The sequence below is a fragment of the Quercus suber genome, unplaced genomic scaffold, assembly GCF_002906115.3.
Source record: "Quercus suber isolate HL8 unplaced genomic scaffold, Cork oak 2.0 scaffold_304, whole genome shotgun sequence".
NCBI classification, from domain to species: domain Eukaryota; kingdom Viridiplantae; phylum Streptophyta; class Magnoliopsida; order Fagales; family Fagaceae; genus Quercus; species Quercus suber.
Genome location: NW_027069760.1, coordinates 359,764 through 375,980, shown reverse-complemented (window position 1 = coordinate 375,980; position 16,217 = coordinate 359,764). Strand labels below are relative to the sequence as shown.

Here is a 16,217-nt window from a genome sequence, read left to right as displayed (position 1 = left end):
AACTTTTAATCTCAACCATGGATTAAAAAATGTTAAGAAAAATAGAGAAAGATCAGAAGAAATGAGAGTCAGAGTAGAAAAGAAAAAGGAAAAGTCTAGGACCACATAATTTTTCACAATTTTTTATCACAATAATGACATGGTAGAGTATGATTAGTAAAGAAAAAATAGTGGATCTATGTATAAATGATAGTTAACCACTCATAATCTGTCACGTTAGAGTTGTGGTAAAAAAGTTATAAAATAATTTGGTTTCCTAGAAGTACTCTAAGAAAAAAGCAATCCATATCAAATAAGAGAGCTAACAGNATTTTTTCTATATAGAAAAATTCAAAATAATTTAGAAGCTCATATTGAAAATGCAGTATTGTCAACATCTAGTTTGGTGTCCTAATTTCTAAAATCAATCAAATAAATTTTTGAAAAATCACCATATATAAAATTGGTAATAGTTCATTATAGAATAATGTAGAATTACCACAAATATATTATGATGTTAATTAACACAATACAACTGAACAAGCTTATGTTAAGTTTCGTCTATACCAATTTTTTTTTTAATACTTTGGCCCTCTCATTTTCGAATCTTGGTTCTGTTCCTGCGGGTCAAGGAAATGAAAATGAATGCTTTCTATTCCACTCTCTCTTGTCTGTGCTCACTCTCTTTGGGTTAAGGCACCTTAAAAGTCCAGCCCACATCATATAATAGCTCTTGGTATAGGCTTGGACAATTTTATTTCCATTTATGGTAGGTTACGTGATATTTTATGTTTAAGTGACCTTTTTTGGGATGGTGTGCGCCCCAGTGGGAGAAAAAGAAGAAAAAGGAGCAAGGATACAATGCATTTTTTTCTTTTTTGGATGCCATTTAGAAAGAAAAGTTACAAAAAGTCTTGGTTGACCATACAGTGATGAATTGGCATAGTGGTTGCCAACTTAGCTAGGCTACTGACATAGCTATTTACAATTCTTGGGACGTAGATGGAGTGAAAGTAAACATCATTTCGGGCTAAGGAAGCCCAGTCAGATAACAAAACTCTCTCCTGCCAGCTGGGAGGCCAAAAACCATTTGTGACTTTTACAGCTCTCTTACTACCACATAAGAACAAAAAGTGGTTGAATCTCAAGCTCCTAGCCTTAACTGCTGCCTCGATCATTGCTTCCTGAATGGCTATAGAGATTAACTTCCCTGTACAACTGGAAATCCCCTGCAAAACCTCAACTCCTTGAATGCTCTTAGCTTCATAGGCAAGTCCGGTACGATTATGCCTCTTTTCTCTAACAGCTGCAACTTTAATGATAAGCTGCCGGGACCACCAACTTTAAAGAGAGAGAGAGAGAGAGAGAGAGATACAATGTATGAGGGCAAAGAAAAGTAATGAATTTTTTCTTTTAACATTGAAACATATAAGGTGAAAGACAAATTTGGAATTTTGGGGTTGTATCCAAAGTGAGCGAAACTCTCCAGTGAATTTATGTTAATTTCTAAAGAAAAGATATTGTTGTATTTGGTGTTAATCTCAAATTAAGAATAAACTTGAAATAAAACTTGAAAATAGGTTGTAATAGATTTTTTAACAGTGGATTTATTTGAAGTTTGTTTCAAGGTTTTCTCTTATAAATGTTTCCACATAAATTTATGTGTTTTTATATATAATTGATATTTTAACTTGATGATTTTGATGATAATATATTTTTAATTATTGATTTTCTTAATTGACATCGTACCTAATTTGTGCTTATTATTGTTTGAGTAATATTTTTTTGATGAACTAGTTTGGGTAATATATAGTCACAGTAGTTGAGCTAACAATTTTAGGTGTCAACTCACAATAACACTTATTTATCTACTCATCTAAATTTTTGTGTTCTTATGTATTATTGATATTAGATGATGTCCCGCAGACTACCTTACAGTTTCACTTGAAATCATTTTAATGTATATTAAGACCATCATATAATACTTATTTTGTTGTATATTATTTATGTTTGCCCACAATATTTTGAATACTTTGAAATTTTATTTTCTTAATTCATTTTTTATTTCAAAAAATTATATAATACTATAAGACTATAACATATTATAATATTTACCGTTAAAAAGAGATTTTATTTTTTAAACTGATTAAATAATTTTGAAATCTATAAATAATAATTTAAAGCATAAAATTACTTTTATATTATAAAATTGCACAAATTTACACAACCTCTCAAACACTTTTTCAACCACTCTATTTCACAACCAAATATGGAGACCTCAATCGCAAGTACCCAACTCATTGTCTCAGTGAAATTAAAGAAATTATTTGTAAGTATTAACATATAGAGAATGTGATTAAACAAAGAGGAATTGGCTAAAAACACATCCATTTATCAAAATTTAATAGTTTTTATTTGGGTTTCCATATCCTTTAAAAAAAACTGAAAATAATTTGAAATCATCATCAATTTTTATTTTTATCACTATGGTTCATACTACATAAAATAGCAGTGAAAAAAACCTACAAAGAAACATACCAATTATGAGTTCTAACACAATTTAAAAAAAAAAAAAAAAAAAAAAGCTAACTTCGAAAATAATCAATTAGAATGTTCATTTTTCTTGTATTGCACTGGTGCAATACCTCCATTTTTCTCACAATTTTTTTAATTTTTTTTACTTTTTAACTTTAACATTTTAACTCTTTTTTATTATATTTATTTTAATGGCTGAGATTAAAAGTTACTTTTTCAACTTTCAATCTCAGCCCTTAATTAGGTATTGCACCAGGTGCAATACCTAACCTGATGTGAATCCCACACGAATAGTGTCTGAACCGGCTATACTTCAGGTTGTGTCTGAAAAAATCAATCAGTGCTTAGCACACTCCTTGATAATAAATAATGGGTAATAAATAAAGTGACTGATAAGAAGTACGCTCTTGAAATCCTAAGATTCAGTGTGATGATGATATTATTTGATGATAGAAATTTTTTATTGTTATTTTTAAAAATCAAACTAGCTGTTAGAGAATAATTTATTTAACTAAAATTAAAATTTTTTGTTAAAAGTACTATAAATAAAACTAAAAATTAATTAAAATAATATAATGAGATTTATAAATAATACCAAAAAGTACAATGAGACTCATGAATAATAGTAAAAATAAGCAGAATAGTAACAAAAATAATTTAAATAATAAAAAAAAAACTATATTTTTCAGTCAATACCAAATGCAATATAACTGCGCATACACTTAATTACACTTTCTCACAAAGTTCAAACACATTACTTAATTCAAAGTACTACTACAAAAAAATATGAAGATAAAACTATTAAATACGAGTAAAAAATCATTTCAATTACATGTGATATTGATACATATTAATATGATGAAAGTGTGATATTGTCATATTGTACCGACTAATATGAAAATAATTTTAATTATATGTGATATTGATACTGATTAGTGATTAATCTGTCAGTCTTTGTCTTCCCTCTTTCCCATTTTTTTAAAATTTGAAATGACTTTGGACGTTGACATCCAATAAACAATTTGAACAAAGTTGCTTTGCCTATGCTTGTCGTACGCCGTTTTCAGTTCCATTAATTAAAGTTTCATCTTTAATTAAAGCTGTTTCTAACTCTATCGGCTCTCTTGTTTGATATGGATTGCTTTTTTCTTAAATTAGTTCTAGGAACACAAATTACTCTATAACTTTTTTGCGACAACTATAACGTTGCAGTTTGTGAGTGGTTAACTATCACTTACACATAGACTCACAATTTTTTTTTACCAATCACACTCTACCATGTCACAATTGTAGCAAAAAATTGTAAAAATTTATGTGGACTTCTCCTTTTTCTTATCTACTCTCACTCTTATTTCTTCTGATCTTTCTCCTACTTCTCTATTTTTCTTAACTTTTTTAAATAATAGTTGAGATTGAAAGTTATTTTTTGCAATTATCAATCTCAACCATTGATAATAATTACACCCGGTATAATATTCTTGGTATTGCACCGGATCCAAATCCAGCTGCAAGCAACTAAAATCTCAGTATCTCACTCAGACTGTGGAGTGGGGACTCAACTTTTCAATTCAAACACACCGTTTGAAGTTACTGCAAATGGAAAAAGTAAAAGAAAAAGATTTCTTACTATAAATAGAAAAAAGGAAAAAGGATAAAGGAAAAGAAAAGGAAAGAAAAGAAAGAAAGACAAAGACCGGTTTGGCTTATACTTATACAAACCGGAATCAGTATCTCACTCCGTCTCTCTGTCTCCTCCGCTCGCTGCTACACTTTTCTTTAAATACTTCTTTCATTCGTCTCATTATATGTGTTAGACTCTCCTTTTTATTCTTCTCTTTTGCTTTATTTTTATTATTCATCGTTTTCTTTTATTGCAAATAGAAAAAGTAAAAGAAAAAGATTTTTTATTATAAATAGAAAAAGGAAAAAGAAAAAGAAAAAGACAAAGACAAAGACGTCAGTAAGCGGACCAGCCCTGATCTACTCTCACTCTCATTTCTTCTGATCTTTCTCTTACTTCTCTATTTATTAAGACCAGCCCTGATCTCTCCTCACTATCTATTTTCTCTCTTGTTCTCTTTCTCTCTCTCAGAGGTGAGTCCTCTCATTTCATCTCTTTACCCATTGCTTTTTTCTTTTCTACTCTCACTCTCATTTCTTCAGATCTTCTCTTACTTCTCTATTTATTAAGACCAGCCCTGCCTGATCTCTCACTATCTCTTTTCTCTCCTGTTCTCTCTCTCTTTTTTGGTTGAAAGGATATTTCATTAAACAAACTAACCGGCCTCTAAAACGGAGGAAACAACCCGGTCATACAAAGTTCCAGCCGCATCAAGGCTGAGGAGGATCCTGTTTTCAATTACAACCGCCGGTTCGCTCATATGGAACCCGCCATAAACGGCGTCGTTCGCACATTCAAATCCGTTCAAAACAACCACCGTTCCAACACGCCAGATCGTAACCGTCAATTCCGGAGATCACGCGTCCCAACAAAGCCATCATAACGGAGCTAGATTCGTCAAGCGAGGACGAAGATGAGAACGATTTCTGTGAATTGGTGCAGAAAAGGGACAGCGAATTAGAGCCGTCGATCTTGGACCAACGAGATGAGGCCACGTCAGACAATTGGGTGCAGCGCAACCCTACCATGGTCCGCCTCACTGGAAAACACCCCTTCAACTTCGAGCCGCCACTTACTCGGCTCATGCACTCCGGCTCCACTCCACTACGTTCGCAACCACGGCAAGTGGGAGACCTGGACCGTCGCATTAACCGGACTCGTCAACAAACCGACCATGTTCACCATGGACCAACTCGTCACCGAGTTCCCGAACCGGGAAATACCGGTCACTCTAGTCTGCGCCGGTAACAGATGAAACAGACAATTGGTTTCAACTGGCCGCATGAGCTACCATTTATTAATACCCCTTTACACATAGCTGCATCTTATGGGAACATCCAATTTGCCCTAGAATTGATGTATTTAAAGCATCATTCGCAAGGAAACTAGATCCAAACGGATTTAGTCCTATTCAGCCTGAAAAGGACTAAATCCGTTTGGATCTAGTTTCCTTGCGAATGATGCTTTAAATACATCAATTCTAGGGCAAATTGGATATTCCCATAAGATGCAGCTATGTGTAAAGGGGTATTAATAAATGGTAGCTCGTCGATGTTCCCAGAAGAGTCAGGCTAAGTGGTTTGCAAATTCAATCATGGGAGAAGAAATGACGAAATAAAAAAAAATAGCCGACCTTCGAGCTGTATGCATCTGTAATGTGTGTCAATTTTTATTTTTTGTTTCTTTGATAATAAAATTTAGTCTATGTTTCTTTATGCATCGTTGTAGTACTTAATGTATATTGCAATAAAGCAGTGTGATTGGCTAGCATTAATTTTTGAATTTATATTCAAATTTCTAATAGTGTTTGGTTCAGAAAGCTCAGGATATTATTGGGTGCTTTAAATTTCAATAATATCATGTTTTGGAAGCATACTATCATGACCGTGAAACAGTGGTCATACTTATATTATTTGCAATAATAGAGTGAAGCTTTAGAAAAGAATAAGCTCTACTTTGAATCAGAATAAGGTAAAACACAGTTGGCCTGGTCATAATACACAGAATTATGATTGATTTCAACCTCTAATGAGTATCCATAAACGTCTATTCTTCAAAACAAGTGACAACCAGAACAAATAGTAATTGTCACTTGTTTGTAGGGTGATCATTAGATGGAACAGAGTAGGATGACTGAAAATCCCACCTAGTGATAATTCAATGATCATTGGTGAGAGCTCAAGACACAGTGATGATCAGTTGTACTCCCAGAAAAGGCTTATTAAGGTTTCACTGAAGGCACTTGGGTCTGCCACCTATGCCCCTGGCAACTCTACTAGATCCCAACATTCCCGTGAAAGTTCTTTACCTGCTACACTGTCACTGATATTTGGCAATCTAGATAAATTTGGAGGTGACATTTATTATTCAGCTGTGACTGTTATGAGTGAGATAATCCACAAAGACCCAACATGTTTTCCTGCTCTGGATGATTTGGGTCTTCCAGCTGCCATTTTATCATTGGTGGTAGCTGGTATACTGCCTTCGTCAAAGGCTCTAACATGTGTTCCTAATGGTCTTGGTGCCATTTGTTTTAATTCCAAAGGCTTAGAGGCAGTGAAGGAAGCTTCAGCATTACGGTTTCTTGTTAGACATTTTCACCAGTAAGAAATATGTTACGGCAATGAATGGTGCTATTGTTCCTTTGGCAGATGCTGTGGAAGAGCTTTTACGCCACGTATCTTCTCTGAGAAGCACTGGTGTTGATATTATCATAGAAATTGTTAATAAGATTTGCTTCTTTTGGGGACAGTAACTATACAGGGTCATTGGGGAAATTAGGTGGGGGCACTTACTTTAATTAGTCTGTATTTTTTTTCCTTAAGAAATATGTTACGGCAATGAATGATGCTATTATTCCTTTGGTTAATATTGCAGCGCATTGCTTTGGAACATGGCTTGATACTGGTAGACACTAAATATGAATTTGGAAAGGCAAATGATGGTTCAGTTGTTTTAATTGATGAGGTTTGTCATCTTCTTTGAAGCACTGATCTCTCTTTCTCTCTTACACATACACCCTCATGCTCACACAAAGTAATATTATTGTGATTGGATTACATTTCTTGTTTTGAAATTTTAGGTGCATACTCCGGATTCAAGCAGATATTGGATTGCCAATTCTTATGATGAGCGCTTTCGGAATGGTCTTGAACCTGAAAATGTTGATAAGGTTTTGTTATTTGTTATGTGATGTTTGCTAATTACCTCTGTAGCATAATAACTTGTGTGTGTGTTAATGTAAGGTTTCTCGGATGTATAAATGTGTCATGTACAACATGTGACCTTTTCAGTCTGGTAGGACTCTGTATGTCTCGTAGACTACTAATGGTGGATTAAAATTTAATATAGGAGTTCCTGCGATTGTGGTTCAAAGATCATTGCAATCCATATGAAGATGAGGTATTTCATGTTCTTAAGTCCTATTGAATTTGCTTCTTGAGTTTTGTGCATATGCATAAGCATCTAATGTCACTTTGGTGATACAATATTTAGGTCTTCCCTGATGCTCCTGCAGATCTTGTTTGTGAACTAGCCTGGCGGTATGTCTTTTCTGTTATTTCCTCAGGCTTCAAGTGTTATGCTTTTACAAATAAATAAATAATAATGAAATTAGCCAATGATATATGGTTAATGTCCGTAGGAATGAAGCCACTATGGTCATTAATAACAGCAGTTATACAGTCATTCTCCACTATTTATATTCTATAATGTCTTTCTCATCTCTCTTATGTTTTTTTTTTTTTTTTTTTTTTTTTGCACCCAAAGATAGAAAGTTTGTTTTAAAATAAATATTGACGTCTAGAATAATTCAACCGCCTTGATGGACTTTTTTTTCTTTTTTCTTCCTGAGCGTATGACAAATGAAAAGATAACAAAAGAAGACAGGGAAAACCAATCCCACCATGGATGATGACAAAGAAAAGGAGAGAACTTGTAAGAAGTAGGTGTTTTTTTTTTTTTTTTGGCAAAAGAATTCTGAACATTAGGCATAACAAGGATAAATTTTTGTGTAAGCAGGTCCCATGAGACCACCACAAGAGCATAAGGGAGCACTAAACCCATTAGCCAAAATAAATAAATAAGTCTATTTAGGTTAACACCTAAAAAGGTCTTAAGCACATGAGAAAACATTCATTCCAGATAGGGTGTAAAGCCCTCCAGTAGAAACACTCCACATGAACATTTTACTAAACAAAGAATTGCACTTGCCGCACGCAATTACTCCTTAAAACTCCATTTCATAACATTTTTATTTATATAAAAAAAAAAAAAAAAAAACCATTTTTCAGCTCCACGATAAATAAAATAAAAATAAATTAAAAAAAAACCATTTTCAGCTCCTCGATAAATAAAATAAAAATAAATTTTTAAAAAAAAGCTCTAGCCACCATAGGTGCTACCATCAAAGATTCTGCCAGTGCAAACTGATACGACTAGAGGAAGATAAGATTATAGATAGGTTAATTAATCGAGCGAGGAAAATAAATGATTGTGTGTGGTAAAATTTATTCTTTAATTTATATTAAGCTGATATGGCACGATATAATTGAAGGATGTAAAACCTGAGTTTTATACCCCGTCTTAATAGAATTTGCACTTTAAGTAAATTGATCAATAAGCCACATAGTCATGCCATATTGCTATATTGACAAAAGAACTACATGAACCTAAGATGTACATACACCTTTAAAAACTATGCATAATAAGTTTTATCCAAAACTCTATGGATGAATCCCACGTAGCAAAATAAGGATGAATCAGAGCTATTCTTGTAATATCCACTTCCATAGATTCCCATGGCTATGGGTGGTGAACCCAACGTACCCAGTTCTGCACATTGCCATACTAATTGAACCTTAAATTAGATAATCAAGGGACAAGCCACTATCACATATGTTGCCATGGAATTAAACATACTAAAAAATCGAAAAGATGCATCCAATCCCTCACCCCAATATCACATCACAAAAAATACACCAATTGCCGAACACAATTACTTCCTGTGCGTCAGAACTAAATTGCAAAGAGGACAAAAAAAGATCTATTATATTATTGAATATAAGCAAAAAGCAACATTCCTGTAAACTGTAAAGTAACATATAAAAGAAGTTTACAACAATTAGTGAGTCAGTTAACTGATAATTTGGCTTGGTTGTGCCCACCTCATAGTCAGATGACAAAGCCTTGGGAGACTGAAAATGCTGCCTTCTTGACAAAAAAATTGTGCATGCAATATCAGCAACTCACGTGCTTCCCAAGACCAAATTCCCATCATTTTATAAGAACAAAATTTGTGCTTGCTTCTCCTGATTATTCCACAAGACGTACATGGAATGGAACCAATGCAATATTTTAAGCCTAAATTACTGTAAAGAGGCCAGTGCACGTGCAACATTTTGAGAAATTCAATCATGTATTGGCTCCTGCATGAAAAAAGCAAAATTATGGTTTTATTTATGACAAATATTTTTTTTTTAAAAATGCTCCTATTTATGACATATAACAGTAATAATATATGTCATTGGTTTACCTCCATCAATGGCATCTCGAATTTTGATTTTGTTATTGTCTCGTACAAGAAAATGTATCTGTCAACATAAAGCGTTCTCAACATAAATGAATGAGAGATACACACCATTTGAATAAAAAAAGTTTGAAAGTTAGTACACAATCTTAAAGAGTGAATCTACAAACGCATTATTGAAAATAAGTCTCAATTATAAACATCATGATCAGCTTTTTTATAACAAAATTGACTACCTATTGATGGGTAACATATTCATTACCAACAAAAGACCAGGCAGTACACGCAGCTGCCCCACATGTGCAATAAAGACAAAGGTGAGCTTCATTATAGGCCAGAAAAATACACAAGATGTGCTAGTCACCACCTCGTAAGTTTCCTTAAACAGGTCTTGCTAAACTAAAATCACCTAAGAAAATCATTTATTTAGGCAAGAAAACCAATATTACCCTGATTTCATTATTGGTTCCTTTGCAGATCATAACAAAGGTTCTCCATGTAGAACATTTTACGAGTATATTTGTGAGTTTACTTGAATCTCTTTAAGAGTTTCAAAAGCCTCTAGCATGGGCTGACCAAGAAGGTTATGAGCAAGGAGCACAGAGATTATGTTCAGCTCAAGTTTCCTCACGGGTTACATGATTGCATATTTAACACCACATAACATATCACTTTCCATTTATACACAGCTAGCATCCAAGGCATCAGTAGCTCATGGTCACTGGAGCAGTCAGACCTTGGAGTAGTCCTACTTCTTTGAAAGAATTACATCTGGAATTGTTTGCTTGTTCTGTGGATAAAGAAGCTAGGATTTCTGATATGGTTGACATTGCACCTAATGGGGGTGATAGAAGCTGGAACTTACTCTCCGCCATGAGTTCAGGATTGGGAGAGACAGCAAGGTTTTATGCTTTGTGCATATCTCATCCAAAATACCTATGGGAGGTGATGATACCATGGTTTGGCAATTGAATCATAGTGGTGCCTTTGATGTGTGTTCTTTTTATAAATCATTATTGAAAGCTCCGTCGGTTTTTTTCCCATGGCAATGCATTTGGAGTGTTAAGGTTCCTACAAGGTGTCTTTTTTCTTATGGACAGCTGCTAGGGGTAGGATTCTCACAATAAATAACCTTGTCAAGAAGAACTTGCCTCTTGTTAATTGGTGTTGCCTATGCCGGTGTGAGGAGGAAACCGTGGATCATTTATTACTACATTGCAAGTTTGTCCATACCTTGTGGAGTGAAGTCTTCTACTTGTTTGGGGTACAGTGGGTGATGCCGAAGATAGTAGTCTCTCTACTTTCTACATGGTGGAATTGGTTGGGCATTCATTCTTCCAATGTTTGGAATATGGTATTGCATGTCTTATGTGATTAACTTGAAAGGAACGCAATGCCGAAACTTTTGAGGACACTGAAAGAATTATGAACCTATTGAAGTCTTTACTAACTAGGACTTTGTTTGAGTGGTCTCCTATTTGGGGTTTTACACATTGTACTTCTTTGCTTGATTTCATTAATTCTATTAGCTTTCCCTTTGATCTGTTTGTATCCGTTTTTTTTTTTTTTTTTTGAGTGAGTTTACTATCATAAACTCATTGTACTTTCTTATCAATAAAGATTCTATTACCTATCAAAAAAAGAGATGCCCTAAAATTAAGAGGGAGAGGGGAGAGAGACTATATGGACCAGAATATAATTACAATAATAAATTAATTATTAAAAAAAAAAAAAAAAANGCTAAATTATTCAAGACGTCAATATTTATTTAAAAACAAACATAGCGAGTAAAAATTTATTTCTAGACATTGGGAGAGGTACATCTATAAATTGCCATGAGATAATGTAGACACTTGCTTAGTAGAAATTAAGAATGGCTGAAGACTCTGTGAAATTGCTAGGCTATTGGGAAGTCCTTTTGCCCTTAGAGTTAAGTGGGCTTTGAAACTAAAAGGGATCCAGTGCCAGTATGTGGAAGAGGATCTCCCGAACAAAAGTCTCATGCTCTTGCAGTACAACCATATTTATAAAAAAGTTTAATTCCTTGTCTATGATGATAAACCCTTGGCAAAGTCACTCGTAATTCTTGAATATATTGATGAGGTGTGGAAGCAGAATCCTCTCCTCCCAATAGATCCATATGAAAGGGCTAAAGCACGGTTTTGGACCAAATTTGCCGAAGACAAGGTAAGAGAAGAAGCCACCTTCTCTATGAGCTTAGTTATATGAACTACTATGCTAGTTACACACCAACTACCACACCCCTAATTATTGGGGATAGCTCTTAAATTATGCTCTTATTCATTGAAAAGAAAGCATGCTTCAGTCGGAGGACTATTGGTAATTCAAATATTAGATGACTTATATGGAGATTTTTCTTACTTCTTAAAATAAGCATAAGATTTTCATGCAGGCCTATGATTACATTCTAAGAACATTCACATTAACTCAAGCAAAAAATTTTGTCTATCTTAGCATAAAACTTTTTAAAATTTTTTTTTTTTTTTACACACTCACTTTTCAAAACACTTAACATCAGATTACCTATTTTACACTATAATACATTACATTAAAAAATCAAAATTTCAAGATTTTTTAATTGTTCATCTTTTTTCATATATAATAATTACCATCTACTTTATTCCTTCGGCCTTAGGATACGTAATAAAATAATAAAAAACTATATGCAAAATGAATAGTATTAGTGTAAATTTATACCGTTACTATAACAATTTTTACAAATTTACACATTTTTAGCTTGCTAATGTGGGTGATTTTGGAGGTTGAATGTGTAAAATTGATACCTTTTTCTATTTTGCATTGATGCCAACGCTCTAACATGCAATTTCCATCTAAGCTGACTGCCATAGAATAACCAATTCTTTATTTCAAACTCTAAAAAAAATTAATCAGTCTACTCTTTTTCAGTGTGGGCCAGCAGTGATGGCTGCATTTAGCAAGAAAGGGGGAGGAAAAAGAGAAAGCTGCAAAAGAAGCTCGTGAGAATTTAAAGACTCTTGAAAGTGGTCTTGAGGGGAAGCATTTTTTTGGGGGTGAAACATTAGGCTTTGTGGATATTGCTGCTGGGCCGCTGGCTGGATTGGATGCTGGGCTCAAATGACTGGGGAAATCATAGGCATAAAGCTGATTGATGCAGAGACCATGCCTTTACTTGATGCTTGGTAAAAAGATTTCCTTAAGGTCCCTTTTATTAAAGAATGTATGCCACCTCAGGATAAATTGCTAGAGCACAACAAGGAATTCCACAAAATTTTGACTGCTGCATTGGCTTGAAGTCTTTATATCTCTAAGCACATACTTAAGGCTACCTGCATATGGTGCATGAATGATTGTTAGTGAATATTATAAAACTATAAAGGATATGGACTTAGGCTGATATTCTTGATATGAATATGATGCATGTAAGATTAGCAAAATCTGATGAATAAGAATTGCAAAATTACTAGGCAATATTATATATATGCAATATTGGAAGTACATGTTTTTGGCAAATTGGTGTTTTTTTGTGCTTTTGTTTTGTGATGTGATGTTGGGGGTGAGGGATTGGATGCATCTTTTTGATTTTTGAGTATGTTCAATTGCATGGCAACATATGTGGCTTGTTCTTCATCATCTAATTTAAGCTTCAATTAGTGAGTAGTTCTCGGACTACACACTTTTTTACAACTTTTAGTTACAACTCTGACATGATAGACTGTGAGTGGTTGTCTATTACTTACATATGAACTCACCATTTTTCCTTCACCACTCACACTGTGCGACATAACAATTATGGCAAAAAAATTGTAAGATAAATTATGGTACTAGATTTTGTCTCACTTAGTAAAGCAACATGCAAGACTGGGTATGTTGGGTTCACCCATAGGGAACCTATGAACTCTTAAGAATAGAAGTGGATATTCCAAGAATAGCTCTGATCCATCCTACTTGGATTCATCCATAGTGATTTGGATAAAATTCATCTATAGTTTTTTTTAGGTGTATGTAGTTATGTACATCTTAGGTTCACGTTTTTGTTTTTGTGTGTGTGTGTGTGTTAATATAGCAATATAGTATAACTATGTGGCTTATTGATCAACGCATTTAAGTTTAACTTGATAATTATTTACCCCTAACCTACAACAGAAACAACTGGACCTAAACTTTAATCTAAATAGACCTTTTTTAAAAATATCTTTTTTTTTTTTTTTTGGCTAATGTGTTTGGTTCTCCCTTGTTATGGAGGTGGTATATTTGCACTAGTCTCATGAAACCATTGTCTCACTGACATGTTGGCTCCACACAATGGTCTCATGAGACCGGCATGTTTACAACAATTAAAATTCTAGTTGTGGGCCTACTATTCAGATTTCTTTTGCAAAAATAATCTGACTTAATTACAATTTCTCTCTTTTCTGTTGTCATCATCCATGGTGGGATTGATTTTCCCTCCATCTTCTCTTTTTTTCTTTTCATTTGTTATGTGCTCAAAAAAAAAAAAAAAAAAGTCCATCAAGGCGGCTAAATTATTCTGGATGTCAATATTTATTAAATAACAAACATTGCGAGTCAAAATTTATTTTTACACTTTCAATATAATTTATTTCTAGACCTTGGGAGAGGTACATCTATAAATTGCCATGAGATAATGTAGACACCTGCATAGTAGAAATTAAGAATGGCTGAAGACTCTGCGAAGTTGCTAGGCTATTGGGTAAGTCCTTATTCCCTTAAAGTTAAGTGGGCTTTGAAACTGAAAGGGATCTAGTACCAATATGTGGAAGAGGATCTCCAAAACAAAAGTCCTATGCTCTTGTAGTACAACCTTGCCTATAAAAAAATTCCAGTCCTTGTCCATGATGATAAACCCTTGGCAGAGTCACTCATAATTCTTGAATATATTGATGAGGTGTGGAAGCATAATCCTCTCCTTCAAATAGATCCATATGAAAGGGCCAAAGCATGGTTTTGGGCCAAATTCGCCGATGATAAGGTAAGAGAAGAAGCCACCTTCTCCATGAGTTTAGTTATATGAACTATGCTGTATACAAGGCCGGCCCAAGATTGTTTGAGGCCTAAGAAGAGAATTTTATATGGGGCATTTTTACATCTAAATATCACCTAAATAATATTTATTAATTTTTATTTAATTTCAAATCCATTATTAATTCTTACTTATTAATATGACTAATTCACCCAAAGTGAGCTAATGATAATTACTATATAGGTTTTACAAATTGGCATATCACCAATAAAAGAAAAGTTATTCAAACATTCATTTTATTATATTATTTAAGTAACACCGATCATATTCCTGTCACATCAGTTTTTAAAATTTTTTTTTCCTAAAATTTGTATTGGCTTTAGCATTTTTCATACACTTTTTTTTTTTTTTTTTTTGTGTGCGTGAAGAAAATGCTAAACTTATTACAAATACCTTCTTAATATTGGGATAAAATATACACCTAACTCGCACTTTTTCTTTAATTAAAAAAAAAAAAAAAAAAAAAAACTAACTTAACTTACCGCCCAGTATTTGGAGGCTTTTTATGTCAAGGGGCCTTAGGCCATGGCCAAAATGGCCTAGGCCTTGGGCCAGCCCTGGCTGGTTACACCAACTACCACAGCCCTAATCATTGGGGATAGCTCTTAAATTATGCTCTTATTCATTAAAAAGAATGTATGCATCAGTTGGATGACTATTGGTAATTCAAATTACTAGATGACTTATATAGAGATTTTTCTTACAAAACAACAATCTTAAAATAAGCACAAGTTTTTCACATAGCTCTATGAGTACATGCTAACATGCAATTTCCATCTAAGCTAACTAGCATAGAATAGCCAATTCTTATTTCAAACTCGAAAAAATATTAATCAGTCTACTCTTTTCGATGGTGCCAGCACTGATGGCTGCATTTACCAAAAAGGGAGAGGAACAAGAGAGAGCTGTGAAAGAAGCTCATGAGAATTTGAAGATTCTTGAAAGTGGTCTTGAGGGGAAGCGCTTTTTTGGGGGTGAAACAATAGGCTTTGTGGATATTATTGCTGGTTGGATTGGATGCTAGGCTCAAATGACAGGGGAAATCATGGGCATAAACCTGATTGATGCAAAGACCATGCCTTTACTCAATTCTTGGTTCCAAGATTTCCTTGAGATCCCTCTTATTAAAGAATGTATGCCACCTCAGGATAAATTGCTAGAGTACATCAAGGAATTACACAAAAAAATTTTGACTGCACCATCAACTTGAAGTCTTTATATCTCTGAGCACGTACTTAAAGCTACTTGCATAAGGCGTATGAATGATTGTTAGTAGGTTATATAAAACAATAAAAGATATGGACTTAAGCTGATATTCTTGATATGAATATCATGCATGTAAGATTAGCAAAATCTGATGAATAAGAATTGCAAAATTACTAGGCAATATTATATATATGCAATATTGGAAGTACATGTTTTCGGCAATTTGGTGTATTTTTGTGCTATTTTTTTGTGATGTGATGTTGGGGGTGAGGGATTGGATGCATCTTTTTGATTGTTGAGTATGT

General features: G+C 33.7%; 2 long non-coding RNA genes and 2 pseudogenes across 2 annotated transcripts; 3 read left to right on the top strand and 1 right to left on the bottom strand.

Annotated features, from left to right (window-relative positions):
- The first annotated feature begins 6,137 nt into the window (after positions 1-6,137).
- LOC111999378 (uncharacterized) lies at positions 6,138-7,860 on the top strand. The gene is made up of 5 exons (XR_010632627.1): positions 6,138-6,916; positions 7,013-7,102; positions 7,218-7,307; positions 7,487-7,537; positions 7,631-7,860. It is a non-coding gene; the product is annotated as an uncharacterized LOC111999378 (long non-coding RNA).
- A 1,605-nt stretch (positions 7,861-9,465) lies between these two features.
- On the bottom strand, positions 9,466-9,749 carry LOC136071352 (uncharacterized). The gene is made up of 2 exons (XR_010632638.1): positions 9,669-9,749; positions 9,466-9,561 (listed from the first exon to the last, which is right to left on the bottom strand). It is a non-coding gene; the product is annotated as an uncharacterized LOC136071352 (long non-coding RNA).
- A 1,786-nt stretch (positions 9,750-11,535) lies between these two features.
- LOC111999366 (glutathione transferase GST 23-like) lies at positions 11,536-12,956 on the top strand (annotated as a pseudogene).
- Positions 12,957-14,340: 1,384 nt separating this feature from the next.
- On the top strand, positions 14,341-15,916 carry LOC136071353 (glutathione transferase GST 23-like; annotated as a pseudogene).
- The last annotated feature ends 301 nt before the right edge of the window (positions 15,917-16,217 follow it).